Here is an 18,454-nt window from a genome sequence, read left to right as displayed (position 1 = left end):
ATTTCAGTTAGAGTATTATCTATTACTTAATAATCAAAATAATATGTATCCAGATAGCCGTTATTTCAGGAGGCCTAGCACCTATTCAAGAAGCGATCTGTTTTGATTAAATGATTCTAAGGGCGAAATTATGACTAATTATGACAATTCTCACTTGTCATTAATGTCATTTGCAACCTATCATTTAAAGTCATTGTTTTTATTGTTTTAACGTTTTTCAAGTGTGAATTACCGTAATTCTCGGTGATCCAAGCTCAAAACAACAGAGACAAAGGGAAATGTCCTCGAAGACCTTCAGTATCTGGGGAAGTTATTGATGATTTGAGACTAAAAAGTGAGTGAACATGTTTCTTGAACAAAATGGTGAGCATTATCAATATTTACTGTGATGTTTAACCGCAATAACTAGTTATACAGATGCGTGTGTATTTGTCGTGCGTCCTTGGGCATTTAGTAAAGTCTAAAAATGAGAGGCGGCACGTTTTCATGACTTACTTCGACCCTATAATCATTTACAGAAACCCTGTATAAATACAATCTCAACCTTTTTTTGTTAGTAGCATTGTTAACCCATATCTTTTGACTCCAGTTAAGTACAATTTCACTAACTACTACTTAACTATTTTGGAATTAAGTGTTCGAATCAAATGACGTCTGTATCAAACCCGAGTTAGCCAGGGTATAACGAAGACAGTAACTTCGTCTTACGAATGCGACCAGTATGACTCTCCCTGCCTTTCTTATCCACTCTTTAGGTCCTTTCGTGTACGGGAGACCTTTTACGATCCTCCTGACCATTAAGTAAATTTAAGGTGTTGCCAATTTGTTAACTGTCCACGCGCTTTAATCGAGTTGAATAACCTGTGTAGTCTCGCTAGCATTGAAGGAGGTTGTTTTTAATGCAATGGTGAACATCATGTATCAAAATGATGGCATCGTCTATCTAAACGTTCGTAGGGTTTCGGTTTTGTGGACTACCCCCGTCGCACTTCCGTCCACACGTCATAAAATAAAGCGAAAGTCCAACAACAAAGTTAATGCCCAGCAACCACAGTAAAAGGGGGAGCTAATTTGCCGCACCCTGCTAGTAAAAGTGCGTTTACGTTCGCGAAACAAATCAAAAGAGAACCAGGAAATCACGCGCGACTCCGTTCAAAATAGAACCTAATTTTTCAAATAAACATGTTGTGCGATCCCTTCCTTTAGACCTATAATTAACCTAGTGGGGCGTTTTCCCACTTTCAATCCTTTGTATATTGATCAGATTTACACGCGAGGTGAAGGCCCAGCACGCATCTAATCAAGGATAGGTCTAATTAAAAGTCACCGTTTTATTTGTTTATGTATAATAAAGTTGTTGTTGGAGTGAATATCCAATAAATACTGCTTAAGTTTATTAGATAGCCCGACCTTCACTTTTACAACTCTATTAAACGTGAACTTATACGGATGATGTTTTACGAGCTAGATTCTAGAGTGTAGTTAACCTGTTTTCCGTCTTAAAGCTCGTCGCTTTGGTAGAAATAAAATTACTTCCACGTCCTGTTCGTCATAGCTATGAAACAAAAGCTCGAACAGCTATTGGACGAAAGCGGCGACTTAGAGGATTAGAGGAAACATCACTTTTTCCGACGCCGTACGCTAACGAAGATGTAGAGCTTGATTATGCATCGTAAAAGCACCGAATATCAAACCCCGGAAACTACGTATCTTCATCCCAAACATTAATATATTTTATTATCCAAATGTAACTCACAATGGGGTAGGACCATAAATTGCGGCTTGCGAAGGGACTGTATGACTTGACCCTCATTACCGGATGAGTAAGTGTTAAGTGGCCACAGTTGAGTAGACTCCTTTGGCCTCCGTTGATGGTTATTTCTTGTGGCTGGAATTGACTTATCGTCTGACAAAGACGAGCCAACGTCAATTTATGCACATGATACAGAGTATTGGGTAATGAACATTGATACTGTTGCTGTGTCTGCATGTTTGTGACCATAATTAGTGGCTGATTTATGGGAATAGCGCTACATTACTCACAATTACCATAACGAACCACACCTCTTATTCGTACGTGACCGATAGTGACCATTGCTTCGTTCTGATGGCCTTATTTATCACCGGTTTGGACGCCAACATAAACACCCCTACGAGGCGCTACTTGCTGTAGTTTTAATAATTAGTTAATCAAGTTGATTGCGACTGATTCATTGCGGCGGAAATTATTATCAACACTTTAATCAATTTCGAATGGAATTCAGTTCGCAAAGTATCGTCAGCGCCAAAAACCTACATACCAAAACACAAGTAACAATTTTCCCAAGCGTCCCACATAATCACCCAAAGAAATAAAATTAAGGCGCGCGAAATATTTCACAGGTCTTCATTTCGGAGTAATTAGCAGTAGCAAAGTGTTAAAGTTTTTAAGTTCGCCCTTGAATTTTAAAGCGCCCGCAAGGTAAGAAGGCTTCTGTATGCCCGTAAACTTTTCTGCCCGAGGGAGTAGAACGAGCATTAGGTTGTTCAAATATTCATGTTCAGAAATTTTAGTTGTGAGGCCTGTAAATAATAATTCTTTCCTGTTCGAGTCCTTTTTAACACGTAAACTGCTTCCATTAGCTTTCGTTAAATATTCAATATATTTGTGCGATGTTACTGTTGAATTTTACAAATTTATATTTCAGTTTTGAACTTTGAGCTGATTGAAGCTGCTGATTGTTATCTCGAACGTTTAATGCAACCCCCGGAAACGTTTTTAACAAATAACCTAACTTTGCCCTTTTCTCATTCCGGGAAGGTTGTCATGTCCCAAGATTAGACCCTCTTCACCCTTCATCCCTTTTCCTCATTCCTACTTTCAACGTCGACCGACTTTCCCTTCTACGATCTGTTAATAGTGTTCTTGTCATGCCTTTGGCATCATTCCGTCGTCTAGAAGTACGAAAGGATCACGATCTAAGCATTTTTACCATCGACAGTACACCGAATTAATCAACAATCCGAAATCCAATACAATTAAATGTTAAAATGGGATGCGATGCAGCATGTAACGTATTTGTGGATTATATTTCGAAATCAAAGTGAGGCTTTCGAATGCAATGCGCAACAGTCAATACTTGATGGGAGTAGTTGCAATTTATCTAGGAATAGAATTATAGATTAAAGTGAAATGTAACATGTCACAATATAACTGCAGCACTTTGAGTTAACAAATGACACTGAATCAAGTTTACCGAGATTCATTTTAAATTCTCAATTACGTAAAGTCTATTGTGTTATCCTGATTAATCTTCCAGGAGTAATCCCGTACGTATATGTGAGCTCGTAAAACTCTTGTTCCAAGTGAACTCAAAAGACTTGGTTACAGCATTACAGTAGTTACGTTGAAACATGTAATTATCAAAGGGGTTCTCCTCGAAAACGTTCAAAATCAACTCAATCAAGGGTACCAATAGACGGGCGATTTCGTGACAACCGCGCCGCGCCGGCATTCACAACATGATAACGTTTCTTTAAGTATGATAATAAATACTCGTTTTTCCATGAAACACCTGTGATATCGGCGCACGAAATTCTAAAATTCGGAGAACTAATTCATTGCTTTTTCTCTGTATTCACACGATGAATTTTCGACATTCGGCACACAAGATAGAACAACTTCATGGAACGTCGGACTATTTGGAGAAGTATTTTATTATGCGGTGTTATGGGTTTTTGATGTTATCGCTCGAATTTGTAACGAAATTCCAACACTTGCTAGTTATGTAATTAAGGGAGGTATTGACGTGTTTGAATAAATAATAACGCGCTACATGGAATTCGAACAATTTATCAGCACGAACGAGCCTAAAAATGATTTTGTATCTAAAAACGTTCGATTAATTTAGAATTGGAGTTGTGTTCTATGTAGAATAGGATAATTGAGCCGATAAAGTCAAAGAGCACCATTGTCGTCCATAAATTCACATGTTTTGTTTCTTATAGCGTTATTAAATCCCGAGACTTAGTAAAAACCTTATCCGGAATATCGACTGTTGGGTTATCTGCATAGTTCATTACACAAAGAGCTCTGGCCCAAAACTTAGAATTAAAGACTGTGCTTAATTAATATAATGGGTAGACAGCTGTAAATTTGTCCGCTGTCAACAAAGTAATAGGTTTAAGTAACTGTAGGCGTTAAAAACAAACGCATTTTTTTTAGTGTCAAGTCAAGTTAAATTTCTGATATATAAAGTAACAAGAATTGCTCTTAGTAATAAAACAGCGCTACATACTGCACCGCTATAAACTTTTGAGAACATTCCATCAATCAACCTCATAAATTTAAGACGAAATAACTTTAAAGCGGATTGCTCTATTTTCGTTTTTGTTTCCAAAGTTCCGTGCAATTTAACGAACTAATTAGAAACAAAGTAGAAACCCTACTCGGATTGTCTGAAAAAAGGTTGGCGATGTTAAAATAGAATACATTTACATATAAAACGCCGACGGAAAAATTGCAAAACTTTAAATTTAAATAAAAATGCAACCCTCACTAAACTGCGTCGCTATCGGGCTTATCGGACACAATTAAACAAAATAAAATATTCACAACTCGGCTTGATTTGCATTATAATTGCAGTTTGTAGCGCAACCCGAAAGATTTAGCGGTCACATCATCCGTTAACGGGAGTACGAGAGCCAACAAATCACCTCATTTTGATTAGAGAACGTCTGAAGAAATTTACCGTGCCGAAACAAGTTCACGTGTAAAACTTGCATTACTCTGTGAAATGAATGGACATGCAATTCGAGGTCGCTGCTTTTACCGCGATTTGTTAAACAGATTGTCTTTAGTGTTTTTCGCTTAAATCGTGTTGACAAATTACCGGAATTGTTACAAAGTACCGTGTTATCGTGATAATGGGTGTGGTTGGCCTCTTCTAGTGTGGAATGTATCGCTGCATAGCTTAATTCGCTGGTTCGATCAGAAGCTTTAGTAGTTATGTAGTGTGGCTTCTGGATCACTTTTGTGCCTGAGGCTCCCGAGACAAAGTTTAATTACATGTTCAAAAGGCGTCACTTCGTTACTTCATTTCCACCACTGTGGCAGATAAACAGGAATCCAGAGAAAACGGAGGAGTTTTTTCTTGGAGTTATGTCAGTGCCGATAACACGCAGCAACCCAAATAGTGCAAGAAGCAAAATATGCTCGACGTTTTTGTCCCCTGTGGCCGAACGTATTTATCTCCTCACGTCGAAAACATCGTCTGAAAGAAGCTTTGCTAATCTTCCTTTCTAGTCATTAAACCGAGCTTTCCGCGTTTAGGAAACTTATGTGGCGTAATTTGGCGTTCCACAGAATCGAGCACAACTATCCAAATGAGTCGCGTCGTTGAAATTCCAGAGGATTTTTAACGAAATCTGGACCCATAAATATCCTTGAAATATACGAATGCCATATAAGAACCGGGTCTGATGTGGGTCTGATTAATACCGAGTTTCCAGGTGCTTAATGCTGCGGAACTATGGCCGTTATTCGCAACACACTGATAACTATGCGTACAGGTACGAACCCTCGGCAGCGAGGATTGCGGTCGTTAGTCTAGCGATGTTGCTAAGTGCACGTCGTCATTCTCTACAACGTTGATGAGCCAATTAAAGAAAATTATGCTACCTAAGCACAAAAACTTTCCAGAGTTGCGTTTGACAACCATTACGAAGTTTCGAATGGACTTTTAACTTCATACATAATTAATAAACTTGCGCAAGGAATTGTCACCAAAGTACTTGCTGAACTAATTCCGGTGAATTATAGTTTCACAACACGTTTCAACTAATGTGATTAACATTTGGAAACACCTTTGAAAGTGTGTCGTAAGGAAAGACACGCCAGCAAAGGCCGGTACGTGACGAACTTTTATTACAACTTACACAACACATTATTATTATTCTATATTAATAAAATTAATTCTAATTTTTTATATCAGTTATTAAGCGACAAAGATATCAAGGAAGTCGACAAAACTTTAAAACTATAGTGGACGCAAATCCGAACTTCGCAGAACACACTAGGTTAATATAGGAATAAAAAAAGATTTCATTGTTATGATTATTGTAATAAATTTAGGTTACCGTGGACATATTTCTTACAATCTTTGATCTTTTGTTTGTATGAGTCATCAGTAGAGAGCGGAAAATATGCAGCAAAATTTTGAGAAATATGATCATATGATATGCACCAAATTTATGCAAATATGCAGTAACTTTCTTAATATATGCAGAGATATGCAGTTGCATATGCTCCAAAAATAAAAAAAAAGCTTAATAAGCGAAGTAAATTTATTTATAAAATTCAAAAACAGGTTCCCCGAGCCTACGTTTTATTACAAAAAATACATAAATCGCATTGCAAAGTGTTTAATTACATCTCACTAACACATAAATCACGTTTTTAAAGATAATATATACTAAAAAATTGGTCTAAAGAGTTTAGACAGTACTTCCCTCGCTGTCGGAAACTTGACGACTGCATGCCTATTGTGTTTTTTTTCTCATTACATTTTTGTAGTGGGAATTTAAAAAAAAATTGCGATGACGTCATCAACATTTTTGCAAGGACACGTATATCAGTTGGGATAGATGTAGTGTAATACTAAGAATAAAATTATTATATTCTCAAATTTTCGGGAAAATGAATTGGGTCGTTTGAATATTGATTTGTAATAATCAATAAAATAACGAAACAATTTACTCACCTATACCTACGTATCAGAGGCAACTGAAAATCGTGTATGTATAAACATTGTTAATTTAAGATGACAGGCGTAACAGCATACGGGAGAGCCAAACACAGAAACTGTAAACAAAACGACCGTCGGTTTTATTGCTTCGACTTCCGCTTATTATATAAAACATTGGGTTTTATTTTAATTCTTGACGGTGAAATTCACAATTGGTTGATTATAAACATGTCTATTTCACATTCGCGGAATCAAGTGAACGCATAAAACAAATGCAGGTCTGTAATGTTAAAGTCGATGTAAATAAGCGTGCTACCCTTATGTTTCAACCGAGTTTTTCCTTTAACAAATTTTGTGTCTACCAAATTGGGTTGGTTGGGGTGTAATGCTAATAATAAGTGTTGCCTTTAATTTAATCAATAAAATAAATTGACTTCATTAATTTTTTTGAACCACCTCTTAAGAAAATCTAAAAAATATGAATGGAATGTTAAATCACAAGTACAAACTCATCGTATTTTTTGCATTTTAGATAGGATTTATTCAGCAAAATTTAAGGGTGACGTCATCAATTTTTTTAGGAGGGATGAACAAATACATTTTGAACAAAAGTTTACCATGCTTATAATAACTTTAAAATATTTCCAAGATTTCAAAGCATTCGGTTTTGTAATTCCTGATTAAATCGATAAAATAAATTCACGCCTTCATTAATTTTTTTGAGTCACCCTGCATATGCAAATCCAAAAATATGAATGGAATGATAAATCACAAGTACAGACTCATCATATTTTGTACATTTTAGATACGATTTATTCGGAAAACTTTTGAGCTGACGTCATCAGTTTTTTGTAGAAGATAACCAAATATATTTTGACTAAAAATTTATTATGCTCTTTATAACCTTAAAACATCTGCAAGATTTCAAAGCATTCGGTTTTGTAGTTCCTGATTAAATCAATAAAATAAATTTACGCATTCATTAATTTTTTTGAGTCACTCTGTATATGCAAATCCAAAAAATATGAATGGAGTGATAAATGACAAGTACAGGCTCATCATATTTTGTACATTTTAGATATGATTTATTCGGCAAACTTTCGAGCTGACGTCATCAAGTTTTTGGAGGGGATAAGCAAATATATTTTGACGAAACATTTATTATGCTCTTTATGACCTTAAAACATCTGCAATATTTCAGAGCATTCGGTTTTGTAGTTCCTGATTAAATCAATAAAATATATTTACGCATTCATTAATTTTTTTGAGTCACCCTGTATATGCAAATCCAAAAAATATGAATGGAGTGATAGTTCACAAGTACAGACTCATCATATTTTGTACATTTTAGATATGATTTATTCCACAAACTTTTGAGCTGACGTCATCAAATTTTTGGAGGGGATAAGCAAATATTTTTTGACTAAAGATTTATGATGCTCTTTATAGCCTTAAAACATCTGCAACATTTCAAAGCATTCTGGTTAGCAGATTAAAAATTAAATTTCAAAATGTTGTTTTATAATTTTGATTTTTTTTCCAAAAATCTGGACGTTTCGGGTGAAAAGTCGATTCAGAGTTGTAAACTACATGTGTAGGACTATGTTATTTTATACAATTGAAAACCCATTTACTATGTACAATTTTGAAGTGACGTCATCGCTTTAGTGGTGGGGATGATTAGACAAATTTTGGTTAGCGTTTTACCATCTACATGATATTCTTAATATAAGTACAAAATTTCACAACAATCGGTCGAGTACTTTCGGAGATTATCTGTCTAATAAAAATCCGTGACAACAGACGGACAGACGGACAGACGGACAGACGGACAGACGGACGGACAGACGGACAGACGGACAGACGGACAGACGGACAGACGGACAGACAGACGGAAATGGGAGACCTATTTCTTCGTCTTCTAGGGGTCATGAAAGATCGAGAAAACGTAAAAGTAGAGAGTCGGCCGACGGACTCGATTACAATACTTCCTTTGCTTACGCTTGGGAAGTAAAAATAAATATAAACAGATCAAATTAAAAAATAGTAGTAATCCACTATTTAATTACTATTTTGTTAACAATTTATTTTTAGATACTTTTCGAAATATTCTAACAAAAAGTTTTTCCGGTGATTCTAAAGTAAATGTATTTGTAAATAGAAAAACTGCGTACTACGTCCACAGATGTAAAAATACTTACCGGTTTAGGGCAGGCGCGATAAAACACAGTTCGTTCTTGAAGAAGTTCAGGAAAAGGTTTAATCCTTAGATTAATTTCAGTTATCTTCGACATATTGATACACCTGTATCCCTTTAAATGCTTTCAATACAAACTCACGATGAAAAATAATAGTATAAGGTCCCTTTGACCACCACTAAACGTAACATTAATACACTTAACTAACGAACAAAATATTGGGAATGAACGGTATTTCCAAAAGTAATTATGGCGCGAATTTAGCTGGAAGGATGGCTTAACACCCAGTGGTGTCTCCAAACTACCATAAAACCCAAACCTTTTCTAGTTATTTGAAGCTCAGGACAATATTTGCAATATGATTCATAAAATTTCGTTTTTCTAGATAAATGCCGATAGAATGACAATATTTTTTTTTTCAAATTAGCACAAAAATTGATAAAAATGCAAAATATGCACCCGTTCCGTGAAATATGCAGCAGAAGGCAAATATATGCAAATATGCAATTTTTTTATAGCTGTATTCATTTTTAATTAGCATGATTCGTTGACATATTAAATATCAAGGCTTATATGCAAAAAATAACGGATATGCAAATTTCATAAAATCCGCTCTCTAGTCATCAGTCATAAGACATTTGGGACGTAAATCTTAACCAATTCACAACAAGCTCCAAGCGTTAAAAAATAAACGAACTACTTACGTAAATATAAACGTTCCTTGATTTTTTTTAAAAAGCTGTATGATGGTCCCACGCGGATCCGATCAGATTTCTCTTCATAATAGGTGATAAAATATTAAGCGCCATAAATTGTTATTATATCCGCGCATAATGCTGCCCCCTGGTACCATAATTCACGCGCTAATCTCAAAAGCTAACTCTTTCGGTCCTCTAATAGATCGTCCGATACATAAGCTAAAGAGATAAGTGACGAGAAGTTGCAAATAAATATTTGAGGTAGGTGGAAATGTGCCATCCCCTGAAATGTTCACCGGAAAATTCAATCGAAACTCATTCAATTTGCAAGCGATAAATTTTTCCTTGCTTCACGTTTTCCGCTATCCAAAATTCATATCAAAATGTCTCCGAGCGACCGTTGCAGCGTCCACCTGCTGCTGTCTTCACATGGCTCAACTCGCAGCTGGGGGATTTTCTCATATTAGCACGGTTCTAAGCCAGGTTTAAGCCGGAAAATGTATGCAAACACGAAGAGAAGCGTTTGATAATCGTGCCGAGATTATTGTTAATTTTATTCTCGCCGTTTCCAAAAATAATCTTTTTCTGACAGTCGGGATGTTTAAACGCAAATTTACGACTCAAGTCAGTGAAAGTCGCTTTATCCGCGCTCAACAGAGGCTCCGTAAAAAGCGCAAAGTGTGCTTCAAAATCTGACTCACATTTAACTTGTCGGGAAATTAGGAATTCTAATTAAAATGAGATCTTCTAATCCGGATTTGTGTAATTGCCAGATGATTGCAGAGAACGGTGGTGACGTGTGGGATAACCGAATTATGCAAAGAAAATCCACAAAAAAGGGAAGAGGGAATAGAATTATGGCAGCTATTATATACGTTTTAAAACCTCAAATCTCCCTCGACTTCTGATTTCCAGCTTGTTCTCAACCTCCATTGTCACTACGGCACTTTGTGTGTGGATCAATAGAAGGTTTATTGCGTTTGGAACACAACCTTAGAAACAATTTGGAAAAAACGGGGATATCGCAGGGCTCCAATTTAGGTCTTCTACAATTTGTAAAATTCACCAATGACCTAAAATATGTGTGTAAGACAAAGAACAAGTAACCTTCAATATTTTACATTTCCTTTGTTCAAGCCGGACATAATTCTCATGCAAATATCCCGAAAATGCATTCTCCCACTCGCTATTATTCCACGTTGAAACACCCCTCAACAAATTATAGTCCGCGTTAGCGTTAATCTGATTAACGAACGTATTTTGGTTGTTAATGCTGTTCGCCTTTATTCGCGACTTGATAGATGGAGATGGAATCAGGCGATGCGTGCCTACAAATTCACTTCCGCTTGACATATATCTTCACATCAAGGAATTACGTTTTCATAGCAATGCATTCTCACCTAAGCCCAACACATTATTCCGGATGCCATGATGAAGATCTCCCGCGATTTTCGCCGAAATCTGAATAATCGCCAGTGTTATTTGAAGGAATCTATGCCAGCGAGACCACCAGATTGCCATGAGGCAGTGGCGCGCTAGAAAATGTGTGTACAGGGTGCACATCGCATTTTAAATTTCACTCGGAATACTTAAAAAAATTGGAATATTCATGTTTACAGTATAATTTTGGCACGCAAGATGGACAAGGTCTGTTTTTTGTCCACGAGGAAATTCGCCAGAACACGCAAAGTAAACAAGAAAATGCATTTTTAACATATCAGTTACAAATCTAATCTTCGCCCTGGCAATTAATCATTTTAAAGTTGCGTAAAATTTGTCGACAACTGGGTTATTTTTTACTAAATGTACTTCAGGCAACTTTAACTTTAACATTTAACATCAGAGTCATTGAGTTACTTTTAAAATTATAGGGATGCTCCGCCACTGCTTGGAGCCCCGGAAAATCTGTCATTATTAGGCAGAGGAAGCTCACAGTGTGGAAATAATTGCACGTCGAGAGAAAATGATTCCGAGTAGGATGATAATGCGTCAAAATTATGGCCATAACAGCCACTACACATGGTCGACGAAGTAGTTCACTCTCTAAATTTAAATATTACAGGGCAAAACGTGCGGAATGCTAACACAAGATTGCAGTCGCGCCACAATGAAATGGATGGTTTATGTGTGTTATGCAGCTGCACGAAGTGGGGCGATTATCCACATTTTGAATAATTTCGCAATGGGTTCCGGCAATATTTGCGATCGCTAAATGGGACTATTTTTCAACGGAGCTTAGACGATTTAATACAGTTTCGTTCAAACTTCGACTAATGCCAACAAACGAATCGGCCGATCGTTACGGCTAATGAAGCAGGGCCATTTAAACTTAAATAGATACACTTTTTAACGTCGGGGTTAAGGGGTGGTATACGATTAAAACGGTGGAAACATGGCGGATACGTTTAGAATTTTCAGGCGAAGGACGGTGTGGGAGTTGAAGCAAGAATTATATGTTACCTATCCTTTATCTAGATATTCCTCGAGGATAAATCTTTATAAATGTTACACTCTAGGCAACAGTTTGCATTGTGTTGCCAAGCTGAAAATACAGTTTTTAATAATGTGATTACGTGATAAAGTACTTAGAGCGTTGTTGTCATATATTTTATGATGTACAAAGTAAATGAATTAGCTAAACTCTTGACTATGTATTGTGTTAATTTCATCGATTTTCACGTTTTGAGTTATCCTAAATTCATCTGTTCTATGCTTTTTAACGATATATCTGTTCATTAGTTACTTTATGATATGTAGTATAATTATTATACGATGAATATTCAAACACGTCATTTTAATGAGCGACAAGTCTGAATAAGCAATTGACAATAAAATGGGTCAGTGGATTATTGTTTGTTAATTTAACAGGGAAATTTAATCTAATATCGCCTTTCTATTTTAATTTGGTTGACAGCGAGTCATTAAAAATGGAACGAAATTTTATCTATTATTTATGGATGTAAATCGATGCTGGTTGCAATAAATGCACAAACTCCAGGTAAAAAGTAGAAAATTAGTGTAAAAGGTTGCTATACAATTTCGATGTTTTCGCCAAAATTTGGTTTCCTCGGGGAAAGCTTCAAGGCGAATTCATAAATCACAAGTACAGGAGTATGTGATTTTATAAAATGTAATTGTTACTTATTATGAAAAGCTTTGAAAGGAGATCATCGCATTGTTGGTGGGGAAGATGAATCATTTACACGATACGATAATTTCAACATACATATAAAGTTTGACAACACTCGACTGGGTAGTTTCGGAGATTATCGATCTAAGAATGCCAGTAATTAAACACCTAAGCAATTTTTAATTTCCTAGTGTAAGCGTTTCCGTCTGTTTGTCGTCTGTCTGTCTGTATGTCTATGTGTGTTACGAGTGTTTACGGTAGACATTTTTAATTAATTAGTTCTTTCCTCTGCGTTAAAGAGACAAAATCCATGAAATTGCATTTTCTTTTAACACCCGCCTTTTATTTTCTTAGCGAGTAGGGTATTTGTCAAGTGCTAGCCCCACCCACCCGCCCTTTGTTTTCTTAGAGAGTAGATCATTTGCCAAAATCAGTCTTATCCTAGCGAGTAGGACTAAATTTTCCAGTTTTTCGATTTTTCAACTTTCGAATTTTTCAATTTCTCGCTTTTTAAATTTTCAATTTTTTGATCTGTTTTTCGATTTTTGATTTCTCTGGGCAACTGAAAAAAACTTTCGGTTTTGGAATTTTAGAATTTTGGCAGTTTTCCGATTTCTTAGTTATTTGATCTTTAAAAATATCGAGAAAATAGATGTTTATTTTTTAAAATTTCCGATTTTTCATTTTTTGTCACCGAGTTTTTGGAAAGGAGTAAAAAGTAATTTTGATCATTGATTGCCAATTTACCGCAACGTTAAACATCTGAAAATTTTGTTTCTAATTTATTCAGTTTTTGGATTGTTCGATTTTTCAAAATTTCGGTTTGAATAAATTTGTTCTTTTAGTTAAAAAATACAAATCACGATAAGGAAAAAAAACTGATTTTTCGATTTTTCAGTTTTCGGTTCCTCCATTTTTCAAGTCCTTGATTTTTATTGTTCATTTTCCCAATTTTTTAAATTCATTTTCTCGATTTTATATCACAATTTTTCGTTATTTCATTTACTTTAAGTTTTCAATGTTTCTTTCGATTTTTCAATTTTTCATTTCTTTCATTTTTCAAGTTCTTGATTTCCAATTTTTAGATTTTTCATTTTACTTTTTCGGTTTTTCATTTTTGATTTTTCAATTGCAGAATTTTGCAATTTTTCCGTTTATTTTATTCGATAAGTTGAAAAATTGGAAAATTGAAAAATCGAAAAACAAAAACTCGGAAAAATTTAAACTTGAAATTTTGAAAAACTTAAATTCGAGTAAATTGTAGAAGAAAATATAGAATTGAATCAAAAAATGGAAAACTCAAAGATTGTAAAATTGAAGAAATAAAAAGACGAAAAATCGAAAAATCGAAAAAGTGGAAAGTCGAAAAATTGCAAATCAAAATTTGAAAAAAGGATAAACAGAAAACTTAAGAAACTAAAAAATCTAAAATTGAAAAAATCGAAAACTTGAAAACCGAAAGATTTTAACTTAAGAACTTGAAAAATTAAAAATCAAAAAATTCCAAAATTGTAAAGTTAAAACTTGAAAAAAGATTGGAATTAAAAACTGCAATACGTCAAATAAATTATCAAAGGAAATATTCGAAAGTTGAAAAATCTAAAAAATAAAAAGAAAACTGGAATTTCCAATTTGATTTTACAAGATTGTTCTTTTTAAATTTTTCGATATTTTAGTTCTTGATTTTCCGATTAAAGAGTTTTCCAATTTGTCATTTTTTGATTTTTAAGGTTTTTTATTTTTAGCAAGTACTAGCCCCACCCACCCAGCCTTTATTTTCTTAGAAGAATAAGTCATTTGCCAAAATCAGTCTCATCTTGACAAGTACTAGCCCCGCCCACCCACCCTTTATTTTCTTAGAAGAATGGATCATCTGCCAAAATCATCCTTATCTTGACAAGTTCTAGCCCCGCCCACCCATCCTTATTTTCTTAGAGGATATGTCATTTGCAAACAATCAGTCTCTAACTTGCCAAGATAAAATTTATTTTGGCAGATGACCTACTCTTCTAAGAAAATAAAGGATGGGTGGGCGGGACTAGTACCTTTTCTTGGAAGAGTAGGTCATCTAAGTCTCATTTTGACAAATACCAGCCTGGCCCATCCGCCTTTTATTTTGTTAGAGGGTGGGTTATTTGGCAAGTACCACCATAGAGTAAAATTTCATTTTTGAAAAAGTTGTCTAAAAATTCTGAAAAAATTCTGAGATATATATCCCGACGTGCTGATTCCAAAAATATAGCATGTTTATGGTAAGGGAGTAATATTTTCGGAAAATTCGATGTGAAATTCGAATTTTTTGAAATTTTTGAAAATTGCGATATTTCAATGGACGATTGTGGAAAAACGGTTTAAGTTATCGAAAATATAAAGGCGGAAGTGACTTTTGTGGCCCAAAATCTACCTGGAAGCATTTAGTTAAATTTCAAAAATCGTCGAGAATAGGTGGAAATTTGCATAAAAGGGGTAATACAAATACATAATGGGAAATTTCATTTTTGAAAAAGTCGTCTAAAAATTCTGATTAAATTCAGGGATATAGATCCCGACGTGTTGATTCCAAAAATATACCGTGGTTATGGTCACGGAGTAATATTTTTTTCGAACGTATCTATTATCAATTGTTGGTTAAGAATACTTTATTTGTGTTTAATAAAATTAAGATTTATTTCTTGAAATTTGTTTTCAGCAGTGTAAGAAGTTGTTATTCAATTCCATTTCAGCTTTGGGAAATTCGCTGATCCGAACAAATCGCTAATTCGAACACACCTTTTCCCAATTACTACAATTATACTGTATTAGTAATCTTGTATGAGAAATTAAGAAGTGTTAGAACTAGTTAACGATTAAACTCCTAACATGAACTGCGAATTTACAAACAATAAAACAAATTAACACACGTGTTAGCGTAGGTCGAAAATTCGCCCATTTTCCGCTAAAAAAACGCAAGAATTAGTTACGCGTGTCGTGGAAACAGCAGCTTCGTCTTCGTTACGATTAATTTTCGTTAAACAAACTTTCTCCTTTTGATTAACTACCAAACCAACTAAACTTAACCTGGCTAACTTACCACGTGATTTTCACTCACAACAACAAACCAAGAGTGAAGCCTTTCACCTCTCTACAAAGCCGCCATCTTCTACCAACCCTAGAACTAAAATTCCAAGCAGGACTACCACCGTTATTTTTTTTTCAGCGCGAAATTGTAATTCAAATTCGGTCACCACAGTATTATACATCAGACTGCAACTTTTTTCATGCTATTGTGTCGATTATTATGTTTTTTCAGTTTTATAGGAGGCTATTAATTGATTAGAATTTTGTAAATTCGGCTGTCGCCGTCTGTCAAGTCGGCGTCGAGTGACTTATTGACAAGAGGTCGTAAAAAACCGCCGCCGAGCGTTTCCTTCTTAATTATCCTTCAGCCACTTAACAGATCGCAACCGTCCCGAACTTACAAGTACTAGCCCCGCCCACCCACCCTTTATTTTCTTAGAAGAATGGATCATCTGCCAAAACCAGCCTTATCTTGCTGGTGCATGTTACCAGTTTTTGAATTCTTTCGAAGTATAAACATAAACAGTCGAAGTTAAGCACGTATTATATTGTGAAATTGTTAGCCATGATGCAGTGATAAAAACTAATGCAGTGCAAGAAACTGTAAACAAAGTAACAGACGTAGAAAAAACACGAGTGCAAACCCGGGTGCAGTGTTGGCTGGCGGTGTGAGCAAGAAAAGACATGAAAGTTCAAGTTAACATGCAAATTTGTGCGCTTTATCGCAATACATCAGCCAGATATGTAACAAAGAACCAAAACAAGTTCGCTTAATGCATATGCATAACGTGCATCAAACGTGGATGCTCATAAACAGAGAAAGCGAAAATCTAGTCAGTTTCAGTAGTAGTAATTTGGTCCAGACAAAGCGGTATCGATTATTGCCGTTCCTCGTGTAATATCTTTATGAAATCCAAAAGAACCTCCATTTAACTAATGATAGCAAATAAAGAATCCCAATTCACAAAAGATACCACAGCGAAAATTCATTACGAACCTCCTCTTCCACAATTTATTTTCACCGTCCCCAAATTACTGAAAGATATTTGCTAATTACCATTAATTTACTCCAGTCTAGACTAATTCAGAAGAGGAAACGACAATAAAAACAGGCTAAATCGGGGTTGCGTATCTCGTAATTGAACGAACTTGGGTCCAAGTTGCGCCATTCCACTGATTTGATAAAACAATTGCAAATACCTAATTTAATCAAAAATGTGTTACCAAAAACTCGGGAATCTCCGGAGCGTGTTCATTACTTATAGGAAAATAAGTTCGTGTTTAACACAATAACGTTTATCTCGCCATCAGCTATTCAAACATAAAGTCCTTCCCACGTGTTTTATCTAATTTATTTACAATTCATTTTTCATATTTCGTGCGAGCACTTTGATGGCACTTCTCGCGTGTCGGGCTTTAATGAATGTGATGAATAATCTTTAATCTCACGATTACTTTTCTAATACCACGTATCCTTGTTCTAACCCATTTACGATAGAATCCCTTTGCGTCAAATTGAGGATTATACAGCTGCCTGGGTAAAGTGCATTCGAATAGTTCGCACGTGTGATGCAATCTGCTGGAAGCCCTCAGCATATCGTATATGTGTACACGGTACAAACGTACACGCTGCGATCAATCAGAAATCTAGAACATGTGTACCAATACAGCAACACAAACGGCCTGGGTTTGCACGATGCATTCCAGAAACTGCTGTGTGAGCTATTTACGAGTAACCGATTCGGCGATTTTGCGAACCAAAAGTACGTTCGGCGCGAGAAAATTTCACGCTGGAAATAGTTGAGGTTTCCTGATTGATTGGGAGCGAAGTGGATACGAGAAGAGATCAAAAAATGAAAACGATTCTATAGCACACAATTCATTAAAAAATTGACTACTACTTTGGCTGTAATTTTGAAAGTTCAATAGAGGTGATTTGCGAGTTCAGTGAACTTATAAGGAAAGCCTTTTTGAACAAACTATATCGGCCATAGAAATAACGGAGTCAATCAGTTCTGGTAATAGAATGTCCGATAAATGGAAACATTCCAGAAAGGAGCAAGTTTTCAAATAAAATCTAACGTCAAGGATACACACTACGGCAACGACCCCGAATAGAGAAAAAAACGGTGGTTAAAGACAGACGAAGTAGTTGGTATTAAAGTATTGATTGTCTAGGGTCGCTGTAGTGGTGTTAAGGTAAAAGTTGGTAAGTTTGTGGAGCGTCGAACATCTTTGACGAGAACCCGATTAACCGAACACGGTTTCAGAAGTGCGAAGGAAGTAGTGGGAGTGGAAAAGATAGGCTTAGAGGACTGTGGATAAATTTCGTGATTTCCGGGCACAAAGAAGCGGTCTAGAATATTAAACACACATTATTTAAATTCATTCTCAGTGTTAATCTCCAACTGAAGTCTAATTCTTCTAGTTATTCCATTTCAAAATAGATTCTTCTAGGATTTCGGGTTCATACTAACTAATTTTTCTCTTCAAAGCCAACCCCAAACTGTAGTTCGTCAAATTAGCTACTATCATTTTTTAAGTCTTATTTCATTCCGTCTGCTTCATCGCAACATTACGCAGATTGTCCCCATCCGATTCCCGTTTCAGCGTCGCGGCCTCCCCAGGATCCGAAACAGTCACTTT

The 18,454-nt window shown here is 35.6% G+C and overlaps 1 protein-coding gene across 6 annotated transcripts in view; it reads right to left on the bottom strand.

Moving 5' to 3' along the window:
- Window positions 1-18,454, bottom strand: part of Bru3 (bruno 3) — a 388,759-nt gene that overhangs the window by 221,605 nt on the left and 148,700 nt on the right. The gene's annotated exons all lie outside the window — the stretch shown is intronic.

Source organism: Zophobas morio, unplaced genomic scaffold (assembly GCF_036711695.1).
Source record: "Zophobas morio isolate AGI-343-1 ecotype UQ-CSIRO unplaced genomic scaffold, CSIRO_AGI_Zmor_V1 ptg000008l, whole genome shotgun sequence".
Classification (NCBI taxonomy): Eukaryota; Metazoa; Arthropoda; class Insecta; order Coleoptera; family Tenebrionidae; genus Zophobas; species Zophobas morio.
This window is presented reverse-complemented; position numbering and strand designations above follow the sequence as displayed.